Raw genomic sequence first — 14,705 nt, 5'->3', positions numbered from 1 at the left:
TGTTCACAGTTTCTGATCCACTAACAAGTCCTTAAACTCTGCAGAGCTCATACCGTGTTCCTGTTAGTATTTACTTCCTCTCTGCCTTCTTCTGGTGATTTATCTGATGTCCAGCGCTCCGTCTTTTACCCTCTTTTACTTTCTCTTTTTTGATCCTCCTTACTTAGCAACGGCAGGAACTGCTTCGATAACGTTTTTGCGGACCTTTTTGATTACAGATTTGAAAACATCTTTGCTTGCTTTAAAGGTAGGGTAGGTAAGTTTGAGAAACCGGCTCGAGATACACTTTTTGTTATATTCCATGGAATGCTCTTAACATCCCGATAGCAATGAATATCTTAAGTGCTTTGACAAAAAATCCATAAAAGAATTTCATCTGTGGAAGCCGTAGTACTGTAAAAAGCACGACCAATCATTTTAGCCGGCCCGGCTAAAATAACTGGATGGCCTACCTGCCTGTCAGCCTTCCATCGGGGCACAAACTTATCTCGTGCCCTCATTGGTAGAGATGGCAAATCCGGATCCTTTTACGGACTCAGGGTCTTCTGAGTCAGTCATTGAAGAGATCCGGATCATACGAGTCATTTGAGTCATATGAGTCAGCATGACCAAGACCGTAGAAATCCTATTGGTGAAACCGAAAAGTTGTTGCATTTCACGAGCATATTATTATTCCATATATTTTGAATATATATATATAATATCTGCATGTATATTTTCTATTTCGACATGTATATTTTATATTTTATATTTTATTTTATTTTTCTTTCTATTCTTGTATATTTTGTAGTTTTGTTTTATTGTAAAATGCCTTTTATGCTGCTAAAAAAATAAAATAAAAAATGTTGATCACAAAAAAAAGGCTTATTTTGCGATTTGGCGAATCTGAGTCTGCTGTTGACTCGTGCATGAGGACGAGTCTGCTGGATCTCTGGATCTGCTGCTATATACGGCTCCGAGTCCGCACGAGTCTGGATTTGCGAATCTGAGTCTGCTGTGGACTCGTGCATAACGACGAGTCTGCTGGATCTCTGGATCTGCTGCTATATGGTTACGGCTCCGAGTCCGCACGAGTCTGCTCTGCTGTGTGTTGCACAGCGAGTCAGGATTTGCGAATCTGAGTCTGCTGTTGACTCGTGCATAACGACGAGTCTGCTGGATCTCTGGATCTGCTGCTATATACGGCTCCGAGTCCGCACGAGTCTGCTCTGCTGTGTGTTGAACAGTGAGTCAGGATTTGCGAATCTGAGTCTGCTGTTGACTCGTGCATGACGACGAGTCTGCTGGATCTCTGGATCTGCTGCTATATGGTTACGGCTCCGAGTCCGCACGAGTCTGATCCGCTGTGTGTTGCAGCGAGTCAGGATTTGCGAATCTGCGAATCTGCGAGTCTGCGAGTCTGCTGTTGATAGCGCGGGAGCCGGGTGCTGGAGGAGGGGCTATGCTCGTGCACATGACGAGTATGGATCTCTGGATCTGCTATGCTATTACGGTTAGGAGCCGTCGGCTCCTCTGAGTCCCCACGAGTCTGCAGTAAGTTTCACTGATCCGTGTCCCCTCCCCTGAGCCAAACGATAACTTCTGGCAGGCAGCTATCCTGTATACTTGCTAAAGGGTAGGCAGATGGACTGGGGTACGTTGTAATGTGATTTTACATGTTATAAAGAGAGTAGCGAGTGACGCAACTTATAGTTTTAATTTGTACGTCACACCAAGTGTGGGACTCAAGGACTCGGGTTAATGGAGAGGGGAGACTCGTCACGACCAGCTCATTTCTAGGATCCGGGTTAATGATCCGGATGAATCAGGACTCGCCCATCTCTACTCATTGGTCATGTGCGCGTTCGTGTGTGTTGGAGGAGGGGCTCTGTAAGGAAGTGGCAGATTTTCTCTGGTTGTGTATTTTCAAATTCTTGCGATCTCGAGCCGGTTTCTCAAACTTACTGTACCTACCCTACCTTTAAAAGTAGCACAATTCATTATGTCAAACCTTGGAAAGTATCTAGATATCCCTGCCCTAATGCAAAAGTAACTGGCAACTGAATATGTTTTGCCGTTTGATGTCTATGTCTGGACCGTTGCGTAAAAAGGAGGGTTTCTGCCCCGTTACTTCCCCGCTGTTTTCTTGTCCCAGTTTGAAAAGCAAACTGCATGCAGCAAACTGCAAACTGCAGCTGGGGCAGTAACTATAGTAACGCACTGTAGGCGGAGCCGTGACGTCATCTTCAATGCAAACCCCAGAAAAACAACACAGCCGTTAGCTGTTAGCACTCAGAGCTCACAGCTCCTCATATATGTTCAGAAACTAGACAAAAGTTAAACAAGTACAAACCACAGACTGTCTATGTCATGGTGAATACAGTCGCTGCTTTATTTATGTCTGTATAGGCCGTTGTTGTGAGTGTGGACGGTCGGAGCATATACTGCGTTAGCTTAGCCAATCTTCATTTATAAAACACGCATTTTAAAAGGTTTTTCGCCTGCCGTCTGTCTGCAGACTTGACAAAGCATTAATTCATGGTTTTTACTAACCGGTATCAGTATGTTGTTACTTCGGCATCATTTTGAAACGTGTATTACAATTAAATCACGGTCAAATATGTCCATCTTGTTGTAGTTGTAGCCCCCTTGCCAGCGATGCTCTCTCTAGTTTAGCATACTCAGCCCGACTCAGCCTCGTTGTCTCTGGCCCTAGACCCGCGATTTTATGAGGCCAGAAAAACTGTGAATTAGGACCCGCCGGCCGGTACTAGGCCAAGTGGAAACTCAACGAAAGACGGGCCGCTGACGTCACAGCCCTCTTAAACCGTGCTCCGCGCTGTAGTGGAAACGCGCCATAAGAACCTCGATTTTATGGGACCAGAAAAACTGTGAAATAGTACCCACGCCTAGTGGACCAAAAACGGGCCGCTTAAACCGCGCTGTAGTGGAAATGCGCCATTAATCTCCTACCAGAAGGTAATAGATGGAGCTTTTGGTGGAGGATGTGGATCAATAAATCAATCAAAGTTTATTTATACAGCCCAATATCACACATTTTACAGTTGTCTCAGGGACCTTTACAGTTTACACACAGGATATGAATATGACACCCTCTTTCCTTCTGTCCTTGACCCTCACATTAGACAAGGAAAAACTTCCAAAGAAACCCCACAGTCAACGGTGGCAAAAGGGAAGAAAGTGGGTGGGATAAGATGCCATTTTTTGTGCCTTTAAGTTGATGCAGTTGTACGTTTTCAATATAACCTTGGTTCTCTGAGTGGCCTTTCTGACTTCCTTAAATATAGAACTTGTGGGGAAACGACCTCCCTGTTGTCAGGACACATCGATACCCATAAAGGGGGGGACATGTAATAGCATGTCACAGGGCACCTCATTTTCTCCAAGGAGAACCCAGTGTCTACATCACATCTGAATATTTCTCCCTCTCCAGCATTGAGGTGGGGGGAGAAATTAGGCTAAAATGAGGTTGACCTGCTGAAAGCCCAGAAATAGTAGGAGGGAGGGAATAGAAAGAATAGAAAGAGTTCAGGGCCTGCCAGGCCCTGAACTCTTTCTATGCCGTATGTCTTCATCTAATTTTTCTTGGGAGAGAGAAACTAGGAATAAACTCTTCAATGACCCCATGCTTCACACAGGCTACCTGTCAAGTCAAAATATTTCACATAACAGTATTAGGTTAGTTGAAAACGATAATAATAAGTTGAACCTAATATTATACTTTCAACTGACCTAATACAGTGAAATCTGTTGACATACTACATTTAATTAAAGTAATTTTTGAGACTTTTAAACTTTAATTACCGCTGTATGCGCTGTGTGATGATGATTCTTCTTACGCATTGTGTGCTTGATGTTTTTTGTTGACAAAATATAGCGACAGCAGGAAACAAAAAAAGTAACTGAGAGGCTGAGGCCGTGCCTGTTTGCTATTGTGTGACACGCTACAAAAAATAATTGCTGAGATCAAAACTCTGTTGAAAAATAATGTAGTTTAATGAAAACTGGGATGATCAACTTCTTTTCCTTAGACATATACATTGTTATGATAATCAAAGCAATCATTAAACTTGCGGTCAACAAAAAGTACAACGACCCTGTGTCACCCTCTCTTCCACACACACACCTCACGCAGGTGAACAGGATTATAATGAGTGCCGCCCATATCCTTGTGACCCAAGCCAACCAATCAATAGTGATCAAACAAATATCTTATATTAAAACAAAACGCATTACTACACACGTTTCATGGCTCCTACAACCTCCTTGTTAGAATGGAATCTTGTAATGAACACAGTAGACATTATATCCTTAAATATATCTACATCTCTCTCTAAATACCCTGTTACACTCATTATTTTTTCTCTGTGGTCCTAATAAATGACCACTTCCATGTCGAAGTGACACCCACCGTTGGACAAATATTTACCACAAGTTGAAGTATAGGGGAGACCAGGGACAGTTGTAACACCTTTTGTGTTTTCCCCAATAAGTAAAAAAGCATTTACAATAGGATAGCCATTTTGCTATATTATACATTCTCAATGTGTCAACTACTGAAACAATGTATTTAAGATGTTTCTATTAAATAAGTACAGGTTGGAAAATGTATTTAAAAAAAAAAATCAACTGTTACAACCGTCCCTGTGTACAGGGACAGTTGTAACACATGCCAGGGACGGTTGTAACATGTTAATAACGGTTACCTTTTTTCACACTACATGACAAAAAAGAGGGAAAGCTGTCAAATTCTAAGGCAACAAGATTTGAATGGGGTTTCACACATCCTCCAACAAACAATGAACAATGAACAGAACTTCAAACAGAACACCAGATGGAATTAATCTGATTCACAGTTGTGGCAGGTGTAAAAGTAACTTCCATCAGTATAGATAGCCTATTATTCTACCTTAATTATGTAGACCTACCTCCTTTGAGCTGAGACCATAGTATAAATCAGCTGCCTCCATCAGGTAGTCTCTCAAAAGCATCTCTTGCTCTGTTGAGAACACCTTGTTGGGTGTCCAGTATCCTACTCTTTGGGGTGATTTGGATCCCTGACTCTCCAACCTCAGCCTCTTTTTATGGAACCGGTACAGGGTGACATGGCATATATCATGGGACTTTGCCTCTGCCCTGACTGATTTGCCCTCCTGAACTTCATTTGAGGCCCTCTGCAGCAGAGGAAGTGGCACTCCCCTGCAGGCACGTGCACACATTGACATCAAAGTGGGCTTGAGCCCCTGCCCTTTTTCTTCCTCCAGAGAAAGTGCCATTTTCCCCCCTTTTATTTGTATTTTTATAAATGAATATATATCTACTGCTGTTTGCGCACAGTTTCCCTTTCCAAAAATATATTGATTGAATACAAAGTATCAGGTCGGGAGATTAGACTGTGAAGTTCCGTAGCTCTCCCTCCCTCCCTCCCTCCACGTCTCCCGCACAGCGGTGCGGACATCGGCAGTCACTTCAGACAGACAGGTAAGCAGCACCTCCCACTTTACTGTCCCATGTTATGCCGGCTTTTCTTGGCTTGTTTGAAGGTGAGTGGTGATGACATGATTGCTGCCAGTGCCTCGAGTTTACAGCTAATTAGCTAAAAGACAATAACAAATATAGTTAACTAAGGTAGGCTACTAGCTAATGGATAAGTTAGCTCAAGGTTTAGCTAAGGCAATTTATCATGGGCATACAGGCTAATGTACTGTACTTAAGGGGAGACACTTAAAGTGAATACAGTAAAATGTGTATCTAATAACGTCATCACAATCGCCACATTGATATGCAAATTAGGCGTTAACTAGGCCTAATTCAAATGCGCTAATTTGCATGAAGTTACCAAGGCATTGCAGGTGAAAAGGATAAAACAAAAAAACATATCACCTCACAACTTCCCCAGATATTTACTTACGTCAAGTCAGTATTTTCCCCTGAAATGTTATGTTTAAAGTTCCCATGTCATGCTTTTCCGGTTATTACCCGTCCCCTTGTGTGTTATGAAGGTTTTTATGCATGTAAACGGTGTGCCGAGTCAAAACCCTCAAAGTACACCCTGTAGCGAGTAAAACTCCCCAAAACGCCTCGTTGGAGATACGTCACTGCCCATTTGAGTCTTCCATTTAGTTCCGGGTACGGCCTGATGTCATGCGGTACCCGGAACGAAATGGACCAATCCCGAAGAGCTATGGCCGCACCCTCTGCCAGCCTAACATTTACTGTTGGAAGCTCTGGTTCAGTTCACAATCGATCCAGTCATGCCACTGCCAAGGACCTGTTTCCTGAAATGTGAGGAGAAATCTGAGCTGTTTGTCCTACCGACGGAAGAACCACGACGAAGTCAGTGGTTGAAATTTCTTTTTAACACTGTTCCTCCAGAGGTTCAAAGAACCGGCATTTCACAGACGAAAGCTTCCAAAACATTGCCCAGTTTGAGGCCGGATATGCACAGCTTGTTTGGACCGTTTGGAGCAGGGGAAGATTCGGGTACACAACCTGTAAGTTTGCATTGTTATTTGTGTATTTATCAAACAAGGTATCTACCACGACTGTTTAAATGTGTAAACATGTTTCGGACTGCTAAGCCAGTGCTAACTGTGCTAACTAAGTTGCTAGCGTTTCCATATATCAACTCCAATATTAGCAGATCGCCTTACATACATGTTCCTCATAGCTGGATAATGTCTGCATTCACACACAAAATAGTCATAGACCGTATACTGGTGATTTACCGTACGGTCAGTCGCGAAACGTAATTACATTATAGCTGGCGTAGCGTGTATGCTACCGATCTAACCGACGGAGCTAGACCTTAGTTTGGTCGGAAAAACATTTTTGTTATGCCACGTTGCTAGTGTTTAAATATATCAACTACAATGTCAGCAGATGGCCTTACATGTTTGTCATGGCAGGAGAATGTCTGCAGTCACACACACGGAATACTCATACAGTATACTCCGGGTGATTTACCGTACATTGTGACAGTACATGTACATACTGCATGTATAAGTTACAATGTATGACGTAGCAGAATACCCGTAGCAGAATACCCGTATAATATTGCAATTATAAACACGTTATTGCTAGCCTAATATGAACCACTAGCTTTTGTTCATAGTAGTTTTATTACACTCCATTATAGTTGCCGTTCCTCCAAGCTAACGTTCATATCGTGTTAGCTACCAAGGTAAACAAAGCTAGGTTAGCTCTCTTTGCCCGCTCACAGACCCCCAAAGGACGGCCTAGAGACCTCCAAGAGGTGTCCCTGAAATGGGGACTCTGTTTATTTCACACTTCCAGCAGAGACAACGGGGAAATCCCCTCTCTTTGCCCGCTCACAGACCCCCAAAGGACGGTACATTACAGTTGGCTTTCCTCCGACGCTGATAGCATGTATAGCTAACGAGGCTAGTTATACATGCTAGCGGGAAACATTGTATGACCGAACGTAGGAGACTACCCGTAGAATAATGCAATTATAAACACGTTATTGCTAGCCTAATATGAACCACTAACTTTTGTTCATAGTAGTTTTATTACACTCCATTATAGTTGCCGTTCCTCCAAGCTAACGTTCATATCGTGTTAGCTACCAAGGTAAACAAAGCTAGGTTAGCATATTAGCAGGCAAGCTGTTCATTAGATAGATCCACACTCCTACCACAACTACTACTAACGAATCTAAAACAACTAAGTTTCTCTAATATTTTGTGATTTGCATTTTATTTCGTCCAGCCAGATCCTGCCGGACAATACATGACTGGACTACCACACTGACTGAGGCATCGTCTCAAAAAGCCCCGGCTGCTATAAGCAAGATGCCGACAACGGGGAGTAATTGACGATATACCGTGTATATATGTATATTTACGTTCATTTTGTACATTTCTAAAAATAAAGTTTAATGGAAATACTTAGTAGGCCTATCCTTTCTTCCCTGAATTATTTGCTCCTATAACATATCATTCATATATAGCAAACCATGATTTGATTTCTCATCAAACAGTAGTAGTTTATAACGGGTAAAAATAACTTACTCTTTGTTATGACCGGCTCGTAGGCCACAACGGAAAGACAAGGAGACATACACGAGTTTACAAAACCACGGCACATTTATTGTGGTAAATGCAGAGAGAGGGGGAGAGGATTGCTGAGCTGCTTGGAGGGAGAGAGGGGCCCGTGTGACTCCGGGCAGCTGGCTAGCACCTCGGCTCCGGCCAGGTGTCCGTGATCGCGCTGATTAGCCTCTTCAGCTCCACCCCATCGTAAGACAAAGGCCCTGGGGCCGTCACACTCTTCTATAACAACAGTTGTAGGTACAGTTCGGTTAGTTGGCGTATAAAATATACGGCTGTACCGACGCCATGATAAGACTGATGTTCGGCTGAGAGCAGCCGTTTAGACATGGGCGCAGCCTCTCTGGTGGTTGACTAATCAGAACAGAGTGGCCGAGCTGACCAATCGGAGCACACTAGGCTCACAGGGAGGGGGGGGCAAGAGCTCCAACGAGTCGTTTAGTGGAGAGAGTGAATACTGCTGAATACACATGCTTGACAGAGATGCTGTATGCGAAACCAATGTGAGTTTGGAAAATTGCACAGTATAAATCTATTTTAGTATACCTCAACAATGTAATTATGATCAGTGGAAATGGCCATGACATGGGCCCTTTAATGCAGATTAGCTTTAAATCTATAGATGAATTCAGACATGGTAGTAAAACAAACACCATTTATATGTGTTTCTTGGAAGTTTTATTTCCATTAGAGTGAAAGAAAACATGGAAGCAAAATAGACCAAAATAGTAGCCTACATGAAAAAACGATATTTTTGCCTGCAATGTCCTTAAACAGTAACTTCATAATTTTGATTGTTGGCTGCTCATTTAATAACTATTAATTTGACTAGTTTGTTGTCTGCTCTTGTGCGTAGTGAATACTAAAGAAGACCATTGTCTCTGTGTTAGCTGATTATTTTGTAGAATTCTGCTGAGTATTAAACAATTACGTGAGTGAGGGTATTACAATAAATTGGTCAGTAAGTCAGAGATGTGCAACTATATTTATTTTTGTTTTAAAACATTTTTTTATAAATGATTATGGGAAGTGCCCTTTTTCTCACTTGAGCACCCGCCCCACAAAATGTCTGTGCATGTCCCTGCTCCCCTGTCTGTCTTCCTCTTTCTGATATTTGGCATACTGTAAACACACGCACACACTTTACGTACAGTATTTTATTCTGTTTATTTTTACAGGGACAATGCACACCAATCAACAATATTGATCATTCGAGCAAAGCCATCATTGTAAATGTGCCATGTTACAACCGTCCCAGGTGGTCCGTGTTACAACCGTCCCAGGACCACCAGTCATGTTTTCACCCCCTGTGAACCTGCCTGATTGCTAGCTTGACCCATATTTAGCTAGTTATATGTTTACCTTACAAAACAGTGATTCTAATAATATTAGTTTGGATTCCTAGACATTTGAACTCAAGACAGTATCCAAAAAATACATCATATAATTTTTGTTAATGTTTTACCTCAGAAACACCCTTTTGCTGATATCTTTCGCGACAGATTTAGACGTGGCTCCTTTTTTCACAGCAATCTTTCCATCTAACTGAGCATGTGCAGAGTGAGTTTCATCACTCTAGCTCAGGGGTCGGCAACCTTTTTGATATGAAGTGCCATTCTAAAAAAAATGTTTTATCAGCGTGCCGACGATCGTGAATTATCAACGGGGGGGGTGGGTTTGAAGAGCTCGACGAAAACACTCGTGAAAAGTGATGTTTAAAACTCAGTTAATGGGGCTCATTCACTGGCGCTTCCACAAACAACAACCAACATAATTGTTACATTCAAATGAAGTAGCCTACATTATTCAAGTTTACATTAACTTTGGATAATAACACGGGAGAAATGAGCTGAAGCGCTCTCTTTTCCTCTCTCCCCCTCTCTCTCTCCTGACAGCCTGTCAGTATCTCATGCAGCTCACTGATCCAGTAATGAGTGAGTGAAGAATAAATATATGTATAACTAGTTCCAAAGGTAGATAAAATAGCTAAGTGTGTTAGGTCTAACTCTTGTGTGTTTTGCTCCGCTCACCGGTCCGTCACAGCGGGTGGAGCTGCAGGATTTATGCTTCACACACGTTGCAAACCGCTATTTTATTGTCATTTTCGGACACCTTAAAATACTGCCAGACTGGTGAAGCGATTTTTTTGCGAGCTTGTTTTGCCGCACACAGAGAAAAGTGTCATGTATGTTACGCCTCGCGATCGGCCTTTTTAGAGAGCACCGATCGATCGGCAGAGAGTGAGTATCGGCCGATATCGATCGCCACGCAAAAACTGTGGCATTTTTACAGCTCCTTATGGGTAATGTAATTTGTGAAGTGCTTTCCTCTGTGGTGAAACTATCAGCCCTGCACCACGGAGGAAAACGGCAGAAAGTCGCCTGGAGTTAAAGAGAGTGGGGCTGCGTTGCGTGCATGGCTTCCTTCTGCAGGTAACGGGGAGACGCGCTCTGGCGGCGGTCTCGTTCAGGATCTGAAAATAAAATAAATATTTTGTACACTTATTCCACTTATTCCTAGTGTGCCACTGGTTACGGTGCCGCGTGCCATTGGTGGCACGCGTGCCAGGGGTTGCCGACCCCTGCTCTAGCTGGTTTGTGATTGGAGATATTGAAGGCGTTACAACTGTCCCGTGTTACAAGTTACAACCATAGGCTACTTGCCAACCTTGAGACCTCAGAAATCGGGAGCATTTCAAAACCACCGCGGGGGGGGGGGGGAGCTGTCAGATTAACATTAACATTAACATGCTTATTGTAGTTGTAAGTGCAATGCCTTGCGGCCTGTATCACCATCCTCGATGGAGCATACGTGTGGGCAGGAAAGGAGTGAGCAGAGGTTCTAGTTGTCGCTTCTTGTTCTGTTTTCTGTGATTATCTTCCTCACCCTCTCAGACTTTCAGTTGCGCGCGCTACTAACTAAAGAGACACGCTACCATGGAAACTAGAGATGGGCGAGTCCTGATTCATCCGGATCATTAACCCGGATCCTAGAAATGAGCTGGTCGTGACGAGTCTCCCCTCTCCATTAACCCGAGTCCTTGAGTCCCACACTTGGTGTGACGTACAAATTAAAACTATAAATTGCGTCACTCGCTACTCTCTTTATAACATGTAAAATCACATTACAACGTACCCCAAGTCCATCTACCTACCCTTTAGCAAGTATACAGGATAGCTGCCTGCCAGAAGTTATCGTTTGGCTCAGGGGAGGGGACACGGATCAGTGAAACTTCCTGCAGACTCGTGGGGACTCAGAGGAGCCGACGGCTCCTAACCGTAATAGCATAGCAGATCCAGAGATCCATACTCGTCATGTGCACGAGCATAGCCCCTCCTCCAGCACCCGGCTCCCGCGCTATCAACAGCAGACTCGCAGACTCGCAGATTCGCAGATTCGCAAATCCTGACTCACTGTGCAACACACAGCAGAGCAGACTCGTGCGGACTCGGAGCCGTATATAGCAGCAGATCCAGAGATCCAGCAGACTCGTCCTCATGCACGAGTCAACAGCAGACTCAGATTTGCCAAATCGCAAAATAACCCTTTTTTTTGTGATCAACATTTTTTATTAAAGCAAAATACACTGTGTAGCGGAGGTTAATATAACGTCAGTTTAATAGATAGATAGATAGATAGTACTTTATTGATCCCAAATTGGGAAATTGTTGTTGTTACAGCAGCATAAGGCATTTTACAATAAAACAAAACTACAAAATATACAAGAATAGAAAGAAAAATAAAATAAAATATAAAATATAAAATATACATGTCGAAATAGAAAATATACATACAGATATTACATATATATATATATATATATATATATATATATATTCAAAATATATGGAATAATAATATGCTCGTGAAATGCAACAACTTTTCGGTTTCACCGATAGGATTTCTACGGTCTTGGTGATGCTGACTCATATGACTCAAATGACTCGTATGATCCGGATCTCTTCAATGACTGACTCAGAAGACCCTGAGTCCGTAAAAGGATCCGGATTTGTCATCTCTGATGGAAACCAAACAATGGTGTAGCTGTATTAAAGTCCGAGTGGAAACAGTCGTGAGTAAATCGGATTTTGTCAGAAATCGGGAGAAATGCTGGAGAAATATAACCCCGGGAGGAAACCGGGAGAGGGCAATGAAATCGGGAGTCTCCCGCGAAAATCGGGAGGGTTGGCAACTGTCCCTGGTCTCCTACAAACGCTATTGGCCAACTCCATCACTCCATTTCATCATCACATGTGTTTTTATTAGGGCTGTCAGTCGATTAAAATATGTAATCGCGATTAATCGCATGATTGTCCATAGTTAATCGCGATTAATCGCAAATTAATCGCACATTTTGTATCTGTTCTAAATGTACCTTAGAGGGATATTTTTCAAGTTTTTAATACTCTTATCAACATACGAGTGGACAAATATGCTGTATATGTTTGTTTATTATCATTTGAACAATGACAAATATTCTCATGAATATTAAACACAACAACCTGAACATTACAAATATTCGCCTCAATTCAACCTAGAACCTCTCTCATACAATAATACTGTGTGTGTGTCTGTGTGTGTGTGTGTGTGTGTGTGTGTGTGTGTGTGTGTGTGTGTGTGTGTGTGTGTGTGTGTGTGTGTGTGTGTGAGTGAATGAATGAATGTGGAGACACTGTGATGGATCGTTGGAGCTATGTGCAGCTCAAGGCATCTATGCTCGAACGGGAGCTGCCTGGACGCTGCAGTCATGTTGCGCGCACTATCCGTGCTGAGTGTGCTGACTTCCCATCAGGAAGTGTCCCACTGTCTGGCTACCTGCATAAAGTCAAGTGCTCGGCGCAGTTGTCGGCGAAATGTCATTGAAACAGCTCCTTATATGCAACTATATTTATTTTTGTTTTACATGTAAAACATTTTTTTATAAATGATTATGGGAAGTGCCCTTTTTCTCACTTGAGCACCCGCCCCACAAAATGTCTGTGCATGTCCCTGCTCCCCTGTCTGTCTTCCTCTTTCTGATATTTGGCATACTGTAAACACACGCACACACTTTACGTACAGTATTTTATTCTGTTTATTTTTACAGGGACAATGCACACCAATCAACAATATTGATCATTCGAGCAAAGCCATCATTGTAAATGTGCCATGTTACAACCGTCCCAGGTGGTCCGTGTTACAACCGTCCCAGGACCACCAGTCATGTTTTCACCCCCTGTGAACCTGCCTGATTGCTAGCTTGACCCATATTTAGCTAGTTATATGTTTACCTTACAAAACAGTGATTCTAATAATATTAGTTTGGATTCCTAGACATTTGAACTCAAGACAGTATCCAAAAAATACATCATATAATTTTTGTTAATGTTTTACCTCAGAAACACCCTTTTGCTGATATCTTTCGCGACAGATTTAGACGTGGCTCCTTTTTTCACAGCAATCTTTCCATCTAACTGAGCATGTGCAGAGTGAGTTTCATCACTCTAGCTCAGGGGTCGGCAACCTTTTTGATATGAAGTGCCATTCTAAAAAAAATGTTTTATCAGCGTGCCGACGATCGTGAATTATCAACGGGGGGGGTGGGTTTGAAGAGCTCGACGAAAACACTCGTGAAAAGTGATGTTTAAAACTCAGTTAATGGGGCTCATTCACTGGCGCTTCCACAAACAACAACCAACATAATTGTTACATTCAAATGAAGTAGCCTACATTATTCAAGTTTACATTAACTTTGGATAATAACACGGGAGAAATGAGCTGAAGCGCTCTCTTTTCCTCTCTCCCCCTCTCTCTCTCCTGACAGCCTGTCAGTATCTCATGCAGCTCACTGATCCAGTAATGAGTGAGTGAAGAATAAATATATGTATAACTAGTTCCAAAGGTAGATAAAATAGCTAAGTGTGTTAGGTCTAACTCTTGTGTGTTCTGCTCCGCTCACCGGTCCGTCACAGCGGGTGGAGCTGCAGGATTTATGCTTCACACACGTTGCAAACCGCTATTTTATTGTCATTTTCGGACACCTTAAAATACTGCCAGACTGGTGAAGCGATTTTTTTGCGAGCTTGTTTTGCCGCACACAGAGAAAAGTGTCATGTATGTTACGCCTCGCGATCGGCCTTTTTAGAGAGCACCGATCGATCGGCAGAGAGTGAGTATCGGCCGATATCGATCGCCACGCAAAAACTGTGGCATTTTTACAGCTCCTTATGGGTAATGTAATTTGTGAAGTGCTTTCCTCTGTGGTGAAACTATCAGCCCTGCACCACGGAGGAAAACGGCAGAAAGTCGCCTGGAGTTAAAGAGAGTGGGGCTGCGTTGCGTGCATGGCTTCCTTCTGCAGGTAACGGGGAGACGCGCTCTGGCGGCGGTCTCGTTCAGGATCTGAAAATAAAATAAATATTTTGTACACTTATTCCACTTATTCCTAGTGTGCCACTGGTTACGGTGCCGCGTGCCATTGGTGGCACGCGTGCCAGGGGTTGCCGACCCCTGCTCTAGCTGGTTTGTGATTGGAGATATTGAAGGCGTTACAACTGTCCCGTGTTACAAGTTACAACCATAGGCTACTTGCCAACCTTGAGACCTCAGAAATCGGGAGCATTTCAAAACCACCGCGGGGGGGGGGGGGAGCTG

The 14,705-nt window shown here is 43.0% G+C and overlaps 1 protein-coding gene across 3 annotated transcripts in view; it reads right to left on the bottom strand.

The window, feature by feature from the left end:
- slc43a1b (solute carrier family 43 member 1b) overlaps positions 1 to 14,705 on the bottom strand; it is a 39,274-nt gene that overhangs the window by 20,999 nt on the left and 3,570 nt on the right. The window contains exon 1 of one of the 3 annotated variants that reach the window (XM_034131489.1): positions 4,929 to 4,964. The exons of the other annotated variants lie outside the window; for them this stretch is intronic. The gene's annotated coding sequence lies outside the window, so the exon portion shown is untranslated. Of the gene's footprint in view, positions 1 to 4,928; positions 4,965 to 14,705 lie in introns of those variants that run through there. 3 annotated transcript variants of the gene reach the window in all.

The sequence above is a fragment of the Trematomus bernacchii genome, unplaced genomic scaffold, assembly GCF_902827165.1.
Source record: "Trematomus bernacchii unplaced genomic scaffold, fTreBer1.1, whole genome shotgun sequence".
Taxonomy (NCBI): Eukaryota; Metazoa; Chordata; class Actinopteri; order Perciformes; family Nototheniidae; genus Trematomus; species Trematomus bernacchii.
This window is presented reverse-complemented; position numbering and strand designations above follow the sequence as displayed.